Here is a 12,236-nt window from a genome sequence, read left to right as displayed (position 1 = left end):
TCTGACTTGTCTGCTTCCTCCAGAACCTGGGCCCAGAAACCTCCCCTTCCCCCAAACCTACCAAGAGCCTGGCAGGGAGGGGCTCCTGGGGATTCTTCAGAGAACCCAACAAAGCAATCACTTCCCTCTCAGAGCACAGGCTTATGGGAGTCTGCTTGGCAGCCTTATCGGCCATTTATTTTATTTATTTTATTTCATAAAGCTACTGATAGGACTTCCTATGCAAATGACTCCCAGATGAGATGCAAATTGGGATTTGGAGCCAAGAACTGCTAAGGCTTCTTTTTTTTTTTTCTTTTTCTTTTCTTTTTAAATTGGAATGGCACTGTAGCACCTCCTGCCCCCATCCTCTGCCCTCTCCCCGGCAGCTTCCTTGCCATGTGCTTCCCGCTGGCAAGGCTCTGCCTGCCCCTGCCAGGCACGGGTTCTGAGATGGCCATGGAGAGCTTGTTAATTGTGCTTAAAGTAGGGGGTCTGGGTAGTGGGCAAGCTGGCGGGCTGTGCCAAAGTGAAGAGAACCACTTCCTCTCTACTGTGGTTCTCACACTGGAGTCTCCCCACCTTGTGTCCTCTGTACACAGGTCAAATTAGATGCAGATGTGCAGACAGGAACCTTTCCCAGTTAACTTTCATGTTGCAGACGACTTTACTGCACATCTGTTCCTTAAGAGCCTAGAAATGTGGGTTCAAATCCTGACACAACCACCAACCCACCATGTGATCTGAATTTAATCTCTCTGAGTTTCCACTTCCTCATCTGTGATGCAGGTAACAATGCCGACTTTCTGATTTGGTGAAGATTCCATGGAAGCATCTATCCAAAGTACTCAGTACAGTGTCCGTTATAGAACAGCTCATCAATAGGTTATTAATACATTAGTTAAATGGAACACGAAGTACCTCAGTTTGGAGAGCCCGTATTCTAGATGAGGGTGTAATAGGATGATAGAAATAGAGGTTTCCAGGCTGGGCATGGAGACTCATGCCTGTAATCCCAGCACTTTGGGAGGCCAAGGTGGGCAGATCACTTGATGTCAGGAGTTTGAAACCAGCCTGGCCAATATGGCAAAACCCTGTCTCTACTAAAAATAAAAAATTTTAAAAAAAAATTAACCAATCATGGTGGCATATGCCTGTAATCCCACCTACTCAGGAAGCTAAGGCAGGAGAATCACTTGAACCCGAGAGGCAGAGGCTGCAGTGACCTGAGATCCCACCACTGCACTTCAGCCTGGACCACAGAGAGAGACTTCATATCAAAAAAAAAAAAAAAAGAGGTTTCTAATTTGAAGATCCCTTTTTATAACCAAATTGCCAAGACATAGTCTGCTGAGTCGGCTCCCCTAGCAAGTTTACACCCTCTGCTCCGGACCAGTTGCCTGGACATAGTCTTGGCAATTTGTCTTTTTTTTTTTTTTTTTTTTTTCAATTCAGTGAATGTGTTTTAATGACTGCTGTGCATGAACCAGATGAGAAACACTTGGTGCTCCAGGAGCTTACCACCCCTTCTTAAAGGGTTGCCACTGCCAGCCTGGGATTCACGAGCCACGGGTCCTGTCTCAACTCTGCCACAAAGTAGCCTGCAAACTCCAGCAAGGCACTTTCCTTCTCTACCTCAGTTTCTTCGCCTGTAAAATGAGGAGGCTAAACCAGGCCCTCTGAGGCTCCTTCCAGTGCTAAAATTGTGGAGTTTTCTACCCAAGGCTGCTGGCCTGCCTGATCTCCTCACACAGCTAACAAAGCACATTCACAAATGGCTCTTGCATACACAGAAAACAACCCTAAACTCAGGACCCACTGCCAGATTGATTTCTCTTTCTAACCTGTCAGCAAAACATTAATAGCATAAAAGTAAACTTTAAAATGATTCCGAAACTTTCCCCTGTGCCGAGCCCATCACCCTTCTGTGGAGTCCCACCAAGGCTGAAATGCTGAAGGCTGTGTTGTGGGGCCCCTTCTCTGCCACCGGCCCTAGTGAGGGCTCCCTACTGCAAAGCAGTGCGGCTGTTACCATCTTCCTGCTGTCTGTCCCCTCCAAGGCTGTGCTCATTGTGCTTGGCTACACCCTCAGTTTTCAGCCGGACGAACCCAGGCCTTCTGGTATGATTCATTCTGGGGAGTTCCTCTGCTCTGTCTTACACCCTCTCTTCCTACCTGGAAATCTCTACGGATTGCTCTGAGCCCAGCAGTCAAATGGTTTCCACAAAAGTGGGTGGCACAAGGACAGAGGGACAGAAGTAGGACCGTTTGCTTCCCTGTAGCTCCTCGACACCGTATGTGAGCAAATAGAGACTCTCAGGCCCTGTTGACAACCGCCTCCCTCGACATCTGCCCATGGTACCTTAGCCACAGAAGAGAGGAGGGGGCTTCCTTCTGACCCGGCGCCACAGCTACCAGTGGCCGGAGGTCATCTACTCTGGAGTCCTGCAGTGATTTGTGTCTTTCCCAATCAGATCAGCAGAAGACTGTAAGGATGTCCGAAGTGGGGTGGGGTAGGGGGAATATTGGTAGAACTCCTCTGGAGCAAAAATTATAATAAAAGAGTACCAAGCAGGGATCCAACTCTGCCTACAAAATCCCAAGCCCACCAGAGTGTTCTCATTCCTGCTTAAATATACCCACCTTGGGCAATTTCTAATCCTCACAGATCAGCAGAAGGAGGAGGAGATAGTAGCTTAAATAACTTAAAAACGGCCACAAAGCCTGGATCAAAAAGTTAGTGGGTTCCCATTTCTAATTCATTTGACTTGGCTCTGTGGCTACAGCATCAACATTTTTGAGAAAGACAAGGAGGCCTTAGAAAAGCTACGCAGGAATGACAGGCAGATTTCCCTAGCAGTCTTGGGCAGGTGGAAGGCAGCAGCTTGCCCAGCCTCTCCTTCGACTCCCAAAGGGCCCTGGACAATTCACTGTCCAGTGGTTTCAATAGAAACCTTATCTCTTTCATGTAAAGAGCTAATGGTGACCAGGGAGGGCTTTATCGAGAGATTGAGTGTTGAGTGCTAACGCGAATGGTCACTAGGTGTGAGGTGTAGGGGGAGGCCACTTGCCATCGGTGGGAAAAGCCAGTTGCAAATTCCAGAGCCAGTGAAACACAAGCACGTTTCATTCCTTCCTTCCTCTCTCTCTTCTACAGCTATTCATTACTCTCCTGTGTGCCAGGCACTTCCTAGACTTGGAGACACAGCCATGAGGTCACCAGTACACGGGGAGAAGTGGAAACTGTGGGTCTGGTAGCAGAGGCACCACCCCGACCCGCCCGCTACACAGCAGCATCCTTCTCTCACCTCCCCGCAGACATGGGGCCTGTGTATATCGACGAGAAGTTTCAAGGTGATAAATAAAAGTGAGGAGAAAATGAGGTGCAAGAAGAAGACAGAATCAATTATTCCAAGCAAATTAAAAGTGCTCGGCGGGGGGTGGAAGGAGATGGGAGGAGGAAGGAGGAGTCTGGGAAGGTTTCCAATGGACACAACAGCCAAGTGCTAGAGGAGGAGGGAGACCGGGAGAGAGGAGGGATTGACCTGTCAGGCCAGCTTCCCACGGACCACCTCGGGAGACAAACACCAACTTCCCAGCCAAGGTCTTAGTGGTGAACAGAGAGGCTGAAGGCTGCGCCTCAGAGCAGAATCACAGTCCCCAATGGTGCTTCTTAGAGAGGATATTGAATTAGCTACATTAATCCACAGAGGCGCCTGGCAGTGATAAGCATAATTAAACCACTTAGTTGCTGGATCATGGGCTTGGGTTACAAACAGTCAAGTTTACTCATCACGGCCCTCACCCTAAATCTTGTTTGAAAAGCACACTGGAGAGGGTGAGGCTTGAAAACTGGTGTGTGTGGTTGCGTATGTTTGCGTGTGTGCATAGCTATGCACACACTGCAAGATTTTGTGCCAGGCCCTGAGCCCACTTCTAGACACCTTGATAAAATTCTGATTAAATTATTTGACAATCATGTTCACAATATTAACCACAATACCAAAAATATTAACAGTACTACGGAGCTGTGATCAAAATAAATCACTAAGCAAATATACCACAAATGGGAACAGTGCTTAGAACCGGGAACTCTGGCAGCCTCCTCTCCCTCCTTCACCTCGTACTATTCTGAAGACCTCTAAAGCAATTTCTAAAGTCCTAGCTATCTAAGTTTTCCAACAGCCTCAAACCACCTTAACACTCCTGACTTTACATCTAGGGTAATCCGTTTATGGGGTTTTGGACTTTTTCCATCACTTCCTGGCTTCCTTCCAGACATTTTCCACCGCTAACATCGACTTGGTTTGTCACACACCCTGGGAGGGGAGCAAGTCAAGACAGGCTGGGGACGCATAGGTCTGCCTCAGAACTGATGGAATCAGCTTCCAACTAATGTGAACTAAAGACCAGAGGATTAATAGCATGTGCTGAGGAAGAGCCTTCTGTTCACCCACTAATTGTTTGTTTATTCAACTGATGATTATACTATACTCATTAGAGGTTGTTAGAAGATCAAGGCAGTAGGTCTGCTGATACCGAGAAAGGCTCGAGTTTGTGGACCCGAATTGCTTGTTACAGTCTGGCAAGAGCATACAGCTGTTACTCCAGGGATGCCATACCTCAGAGCTACCAATTATTGACTGCTTACTAAAAAAAAAAAAAGAAGAAGAAGAAGAAAAGCCAGGGATTTCATTTAATTCTTACAGTAAGCAAGCCCATCATCCCTGGCTCAGAAAGGGAGGCGGTTTCCACAATATCACACAGCCTACCAGTGGTGGAGCCAGGATTCCAGTTTCATAGTCTTAACCATTTTGCTGAGTTATTCCCATCCTCCAACCTTTGCTTCCATAGGTAGTGCCTGCATTCATTCAGGAACTGTCTGTGTTTGAAATCCTACTGAGTGATGTGCTAAGAGAAGGTGGGAAACCTGAGCTCTGCCTCTTGTCTGAGGAAACTGTCATTCCTGATGATGACAGAGAGACCTTGCCATCCAATGCTTGCAGATCATGAATATTTCTTGATTTCTCTGGGATGGATTGTGGCTGACTAGAAATGGATCCTTCATTCCCGGTTTCAGGAGACCAGAAGCTCCTCCCCGCCTGCTACCTAGAACAGTTCCTCTGCTCCTAAAGCATTTCTTATGTCACCACTTCATTGACCCTGGGGTCTGAGGGCACAGAGCCCTCCCCTCCTGGCTAGGAGACAGAAAAGGGGGCTGGAGGAAGGAGGAGTTTGCTCTTCTCATCTTGCTCTCATAACCTATCCACCTGTTCCACCTACTACCTACACACTTACCTGTCCCACATTCTATCTAAAAAATCAGCAGAGCTGCTGATGGCTACAGGGCTGAGCTTCTTACACAGTCGTGCCTCCCTTGAGTTTTCAGAAAGGGAAGCTCCAGCTTAAAGAGGTTGTTTAACTTTCTCAAGGTCAAAGAACCAAGAGGAAACAAACACATCCCTGTCCTTTAGGTCTCAGGGCTCTTGACCACTGTGGTGGAGTGGGGAGGAAAAGAAAGGAACACTTTGGTCAGTTTTAAATCAACCTCAAATGCATGATTAATAAAGACACTGACATTTAAGAAACACTTTATTCTTTACAAAGAAATATTGCAAGAGCTATCACATTTACTTTTTACAATGACTCTGAAGTATTTTTGAAGTATTTGTGATGGTCCCATTTCACCCAGGAAGAGGTTAAAAAAAAAATCCCCAAGTCCCAAGCTCATTAAGAGCTGGAATCACAATGCTGGGTTGGACAGCAAGCCCCAGGTGCCACATGCATCGTCAGTGCTCTGTGGTAGCTGCTATTATCACTAGCTGGGGTTGCAAAGGGGCTGATCACTACCCTCCTGAATACCTCTCAAGTCACACCACTCTTATCATCAGTTGTTCTACAGTCCAAAACAAGCTCTAACTCTTTCTCAAATCTTCATCCTGGTCCCTAAATAAGCAAAATCGCCAATTCCCAAAAGATCTTTCAGAGTTTTGCCAAGTAGTGCAACATAATGAGAATCCATTTGATCTAGAGGACAAACATTGTTGAATCTCATTTTTCAAGGTCAACCATACTCAACTGATTCTATTTTAAAATGTACATACCCTTTCACCCACATCTTTCACTTCCAGGAATTACTCTCCAGAAATCCTCCTGCAAATGCACAAAGACCCAGGCACAGGGATGGAAACAATCCATATGTCCATCTAAGGGTGAAAAGTTAGTTCAATGACAATATAGAGGACAAGGTATTAGTGGACAAGCACACAGTTTTTGAAAAAAAGTAGATGGATGTACACGAACTGATATGGAAAGCCGTTCACGGTACAGTGAAATGGGCTCATTGCAATACAGTATGTACAGAATGTTGCCCATTTTTTGGAGAGAAAAAAAGTCTAGATTTAGTGTGACTAGAAAAAAAGCCAGAGCAATGTTCACCCATGCTTCTTAACTTGGCAGGCAGGAGAGAGGCAGAATCACGGGATCCAGGAGCAAGCGTTCTAGCAGATGCCCAGTGGGCTCTGGCCGGAGTCACCTCCTCTGTCTCCACTGTTTCCCCTCCAGCTGTGACCAGGATGAAAACGGAAGGCCTCGCCCCAGCTGTCATATTTGGACATCAGCAAGGATGAGCCGGGAAGGTCATTCCCATTTACGTCCCTACTCAATTCCCCTTGGCCATCAAGTCCCATCGCATTCGGAACAAAATCAAATCATAAAAACGAAACACAAATTTATTTACCACCGTGGTAGAATTGGGCCATTTTTTTCTATCAATTTCCAAGCCCAGAAATTGCCTTTTAAATGGATAATGATGATTCTGAGGATCCAGTTATTACCTTGAAACCTCACATTTTGATATATTCGATGCTGTTCTCTTATATAAATAACAGTTATTACTGCAAAGCGATTTTTTTTTCCCTGCACTTCCAAAGTGTTCCTGCAGGAGATGGCAAGAAAATGGATTCCATTAATATTCTACTTAGAACTGTTGCTTTTTCCAGCAGTAACTTCCACATAAATCTCCTCATGAGTCTTTTTATACAAATGCCACCCCTTCTTCCCTGCACTGCCCCACACTTCCTACCCTACCCGTGTCTCCTCCTGCTTCCTCTTTACTTCTCTTCCAGGAAAGGGAACACTCCATTCTCTGGCTGCCCAGTCAGTTGCTGGGACACCGTGGCTGCCCCCTTTGCCCAGAGCCTGGCATAGGGTGAGTGGCAGTCGACGTTACTCCTGTTGTCCTTCTTGTACGTATGCAGCCAGAGAACAAGCCCTTCAGTTCTTTCTTCCTGCACGTTCAGTACTAATTAAAACCTCAAAGTAAAACGTATGAACAACAACACAAAATGCTAACTGATTGAAAAGGGCCAGGGTCAGTGGAGTTGTGGGTCTTGCTGTGTCCAGCGTCCAGGCCTACAGGGAAAAAGGAAGCCTGAACCCCACACCGTTTCCAGACATTCCCAAGTCCCAGCAGCTGTTGGTGGTGGAGTCTGATGGAGCGGAGCTTCAACAGACACCCAACAGCCTCATTAACGTTCCTGCCAGCCCCATTCCCCCTGGACAGCTTACAGGTTATTATTAGGAAGCCTCTCTAAAAGACTCTATCACTGCAAAGTGCTTCACTCTCACTTCACGAGAGAGACCGGGGTGCCGGGAGAATTGCACAGGACTCAGCTCCATCTCTGTCTCTAGGATCTTTTGGCTGTGCACCTTAGAGGACTGATTCTGTCACTGTGCCTTTAGCACAGCCCTCTGGCTTCCCTCTGCATGACCCCCACGCCGGCCTCACTGTGCTACTCATTACAATGAAGATCAAGGTTCACATATTAAAGCCTTTCCACCCACAGTAAATAGTATTCTCTTTACCAGCAGCTTTAAAGATACTCAAGGCAGATACTATTGCTCCCATTTTATAAATAAGACAATTGAGACCCAACAACGTTAGCTGACTCGTTGAAGGTAACAAAGCAAGTTGGTCAACAAAATTTTCCAAAAAACATCTGTGTGGAACTTTGTGCCAAATCCTTCAACACATCATCTTTACAGCAATTCCCCAGGTAGTAACGAAGCGAGCTGGGATTTGAACCCAGGTCTTCTTTGTGGCTAATTCCAAGATTCTATTATACCAAAACTTTTATTTTAGGTTTGAGGTGCACATGAAGGTTCGTTACATAGATAAACTCATATAACAGGGGTGTGTTATACAGATTACTTCATCGCCCAGGTATTAAGCCCAGTACCCTATAGTTAACTTTTCTGCTCCTCTCCCTCCTCCCACCCTCCACCCTCAAGTAGACCCCTGTCTCTGTTGTTCCCTTCTTCGTGTTCATAAGTTCTCATTATTTAGCTCTCCCTTATAAGCGAGAACATGCAGTATTTGGTTTCCTGTTCCTGGATTTATTTGCTAAGTATAATTGCTCCATCCATGTTCCTGCAAAAGACACGCTCTCATTTTTTTTTTTTTTTCCTGAGATGGAGCCTTGCTCTGTCACCCAGGCTGGAGTGCAGTGGCGCCATCTCTGCTCACTGCAACCTCTGCCTCCTGGGTTCAAGCAATTCTCCTCTCTCAGCCTTCCGAGTAGCTGGGATTACAGGCACCCGCCACCATACCCGGCTAATTTTTGTATTTTTGGTAGAGACAGGGTTTCACCATGTTGGCCAGGCTGGTCTCGAACTGTTGACCTCATGATCCACCTGCCTCACCTACCAAAGTGCTGGGATTACAGGTGTAAGCCACCACACCCAGCTGATCACATTCTTTTTATGGCTGCATAGTACTCCATGATGTATATGGACCACATTTTCTTTATCTATTCTGTCACCGATGGGCATTTAGGTTGATTCCATGTCTTTGCTATTGTAAATAATGCTGCAGTGAACATTCACGTGCATGTGTCTTTATGGTAGAATGATTTCTACTCCTCTGAGTATACACCCAGTAATGGGATTTGCTGGGTAAAATGGTAGTTCTGCTTTTAGCTCTTTGAGGAAATACCATACTGCTTTCCACAATGGTTGAACGAATTTACATTCCCACTAACAGTGTATAAGTGTTCCCTTTTCTCTGTAACCTCAACAGCATCTGTTATTTTTTTAGTTTTCAGTAATAGTCATTTTGACACATACGAAATGGTATCTCATGGTTTTGATTTGTATTTCTCTAAGGATCACTGATACTAAGCTTTTTTTTCATATGCTTTTTGGCTGCATCTATGTCTTCTTTTGAAAAGTGTCTTTCATGTCCTTTGCCCACTTAAAACAAAACAAAACAAAACAAAACAAAAAACAGAGTTTTGCTCTGTTGCCCAGACTGGAATGCAGTGGCACAATATCGGCTCACTGCAACCTCCACCTCCCAGGCTCAAGCGATTCTCATGCCTTAGCCTCCCAAGTGACTGGGGCTACAGACACATACCACTATGCCCGGCTAACTTCTGTATTTTTAATAGAGATGGGTTTCATCATGTTGGCCAGGCTGGTCTTGAACTCCTGGCCTCAGGCGATCCACCAGCCTCAGACTCTCAAAGTGCTACGATTACAGGCGTGAGCCAGCGTGCCTTGACTATGGGGTTGTTTTTCTCTTGTAAATTTGACCAAACCTTTCCTTAATTGTTGAGATGAGAGCCCAGTCTCCAGATTCCCAGATCATGTTTGTTCCTCTGTGTCCCCATGGTAGTTTACACATACCTCTATTGCTGCAGCTACCCTACAGCCATTGCATATTCACAGATCTATGGCTCCCATTAGCCAGAGAATTATCCCAGGGCAGGGGCTGCATTTTACCCCACAGGAGCCCACTGGGCTTTGCTGGTTAGAATGAATGAATGAATGAATGAATGAATGAATAAATAAATAAATAAATAAATAAATAAATAAAAGGGTAATGACAATTGGTTGATGTGAGTGTGTCTGTGCTTGCCTGTGTATGTATGCGTGCGTGTACACTGATATCCATGAAAACAAAAGGTACTTTATATTTAACCTGTAAAGTTAAGGTCCCCTGTGGGGCACTCACATGAACAGAAGGCCACCTGAGGAGGGAAATCTACACGTTTGTTGTTTTTGCAGACGGGCAGTGTTGCACAATGGTTAAGAGCACACTGCCTGTTCTGCCACCTCTCCGCTGTGAAAACTGAGGCCAGTTTCTTAACTTCTTCTGTGTATCTCCAATTCCTCAATTGTAAAGTGGAGGATACTGTGAGTGGTAAATGAGTTAATGCATGCAGGTGCTCAGAAAGGCACCTGGCACCTCATAAATGCTCAGTGCTAGCAATTACACAAGGGAGACAGCACAGCAGTGGGGTTCTGGAGCAGGTGCCAGAAACCTGCCCCCCTCCACACAATCCACAGCTCTACTGAGGCCCCTCCTCCCTTGGGTCCCTGGTCCGGCTGGAAGACCCCAGAAATATGAGGTAGGGTTGGACACTCAATGCAGTCTCAGCCCTTGCATTCAAATAAAACCAAAGAAACATGACTCGTCTCTATGGTAAGGTGAGAATGACCTAGGAGAGGGCCTACCATTTGAGATGAATTTACAGTGAGATGTAAAGCATTATGCAGAGACATGGCCAAGAGAAGGGTGGGAGAGGCCACCGCACTTTGCAGATACACTAACCGAGGCATTCATGGGAGGAGGATTGACTGATGAGCAAAAGAGGCAAAGGGACAATGCTCCCATTCCTCACTAGTCACTCAGCTCCATGGGAGCACAGACACTGGAGTCATCTCCTCTGGACCAACCTAGGGAGGCCAGGATCCCAGGCAGATGCCAGAGATAGTTCCTCCCACGTTACCAGGCAATGCTGGATCACTTCCTGGCAGTCCACCTCCCCTCTGCCAGCTGGGGCCCTATATGGGTAGCGTGCATGAAGGGGCATGATGCTGAGAGTCCCAGCTGGGACAGGGCCACGGGGCAGCTCTGGGTAATGTGGGGTCAGGAGGTTCCCGTGGGGATGCCTCAGTCCCTATCCTTTCTCTAGCTGAAGGCTGTGCCACTCATGTGAGGGTGAGGGAAGGAGGGGCTGGGAGCCACTGCCACTGTGAGAGGTTGGCTGTGATTGTCTAGCTTCCATCGGTTTTCACATCAACAGCAGGTGCATGGCCAGCATATGACTTTCCCAGCAGCCTAACTACAACCCCACGCTATGCCCAGGTATAACAGTTGTCGATTGTAGAGTACAGCCAGGCTTAGGCATTTTACTAAAATTACTGAAGTGGTGAGTAGGCTCAGAAGGGGAGGAGAGACAATCCACACCTTCATGATGCCAAACATCTGCTTGAATCTGCAAAAGTTCAGCCAATTGTCCATGTAGTCCGCATCCCAAGCTGTTTCAGGTAATGCAAACCAGCCATCTGTGTTTCCCAAACACAGGCTTTGGCCACCAGATGGGCTGCCCTGGTGGATGAGGTTGGGGCATGTGAGGTCAGCTGGCTGGAGCACAGTCCTAGGGCAAGGGTAATGGGTTTAGTCTGTGTGTGATCTTGTTAGCGTGACTCTGTTTGGAGCCACAAAAGTCACCTCTAGTTTAGGCCGGCTCTCTGGATATTAGGCAGATGGGTGATTGTACCAGATTAGCGTAAATTCATCACAAATGCTAGAAACTGCATATGCATACTGACGCAGAGCACTGTCACCTGAGGACAGAAAGGCCGAGACACCCCTAGATCTTGGGTGTCTCCCAAGTGCCCCTATATTACAATGCAGAATTTTGCTCCAATAGGTATACATTGAAATAAGAGATGTTTACACATGTTGTCTCGGAGAAACACAGAATGAAAGAGAAACTTCTAGAAGCAATAGAAAAGGATTCCTTCCCTGTGGGCCTCAGTTTTCTTAACTAGAAAATCATCTCTGGGGTCCCTGCACCTCTAACCTCACTGGGCAGTGAGCAGTCGTGATGTACAGACTCTCACCTGCAGGGAAGCTCGGGTCCATGAAGTGGGGCCTGGAAGAGGCCCAGGCTCAGACCTGTGGGAGCACCTTTTGAGTTCCTGACACAGAGGCCAAGAAAGCAGGCAGAGCCCATGGGCAACTCAAGGTGGGTAGATCAGCTAAGACTGGCCCCACCTGTGTGATAAGCACTGCTCTAAGCCTTTTAAGCATAGGAATCCATTTCTGATAGTAGTTTGACAAGTAGGCACTATTATTATTTCCATACAGATGAGGAAAATCAAGCCTGGCTGGTGGTCACCATGCCATCCTGACAGAATGCTTCTGCCCATGGGGAGGGCAGGTGGCTACAGGAGAGGGGATCGAG

At 46.7% G+C, this 12,236-nt stretch overlaps 1 protein-coding gene across 3 annotated transcripts in view; it reads right to left on the bottom strand.

Moving 5' to 3' along the window:
- The window catches only part of GRIK4 (glutamate ionotropic receptor kainate type subunit 4), a 476,424-nt gene that overhangs the window by 242,304 nt on the left and 221,884 nt on the right, over window positions 1–12,236 (bottom strand). The gene's annotated exons all lie outside the window — the stretch shown is intronic.

This window comes from Saimiri boliviensis, chromosome 6, assembly GCF_048565385.1.
Source record: "Saimiri boliviensis isolate mSaiBol1 chromosome 6, mSaiBol1.pri, whole genome shotgun sequence".
NCBI lineage: Eukaryota > Metazoa > Chordata > Mammalia > Primates > Cebidae > Saimiri > Saimiri boliviensis.
The sequence above is the reverse complement of the archived record's forward strand: the minus strand, read 5'-3'. Positions and strand labels throughout refer to the sequence as shown.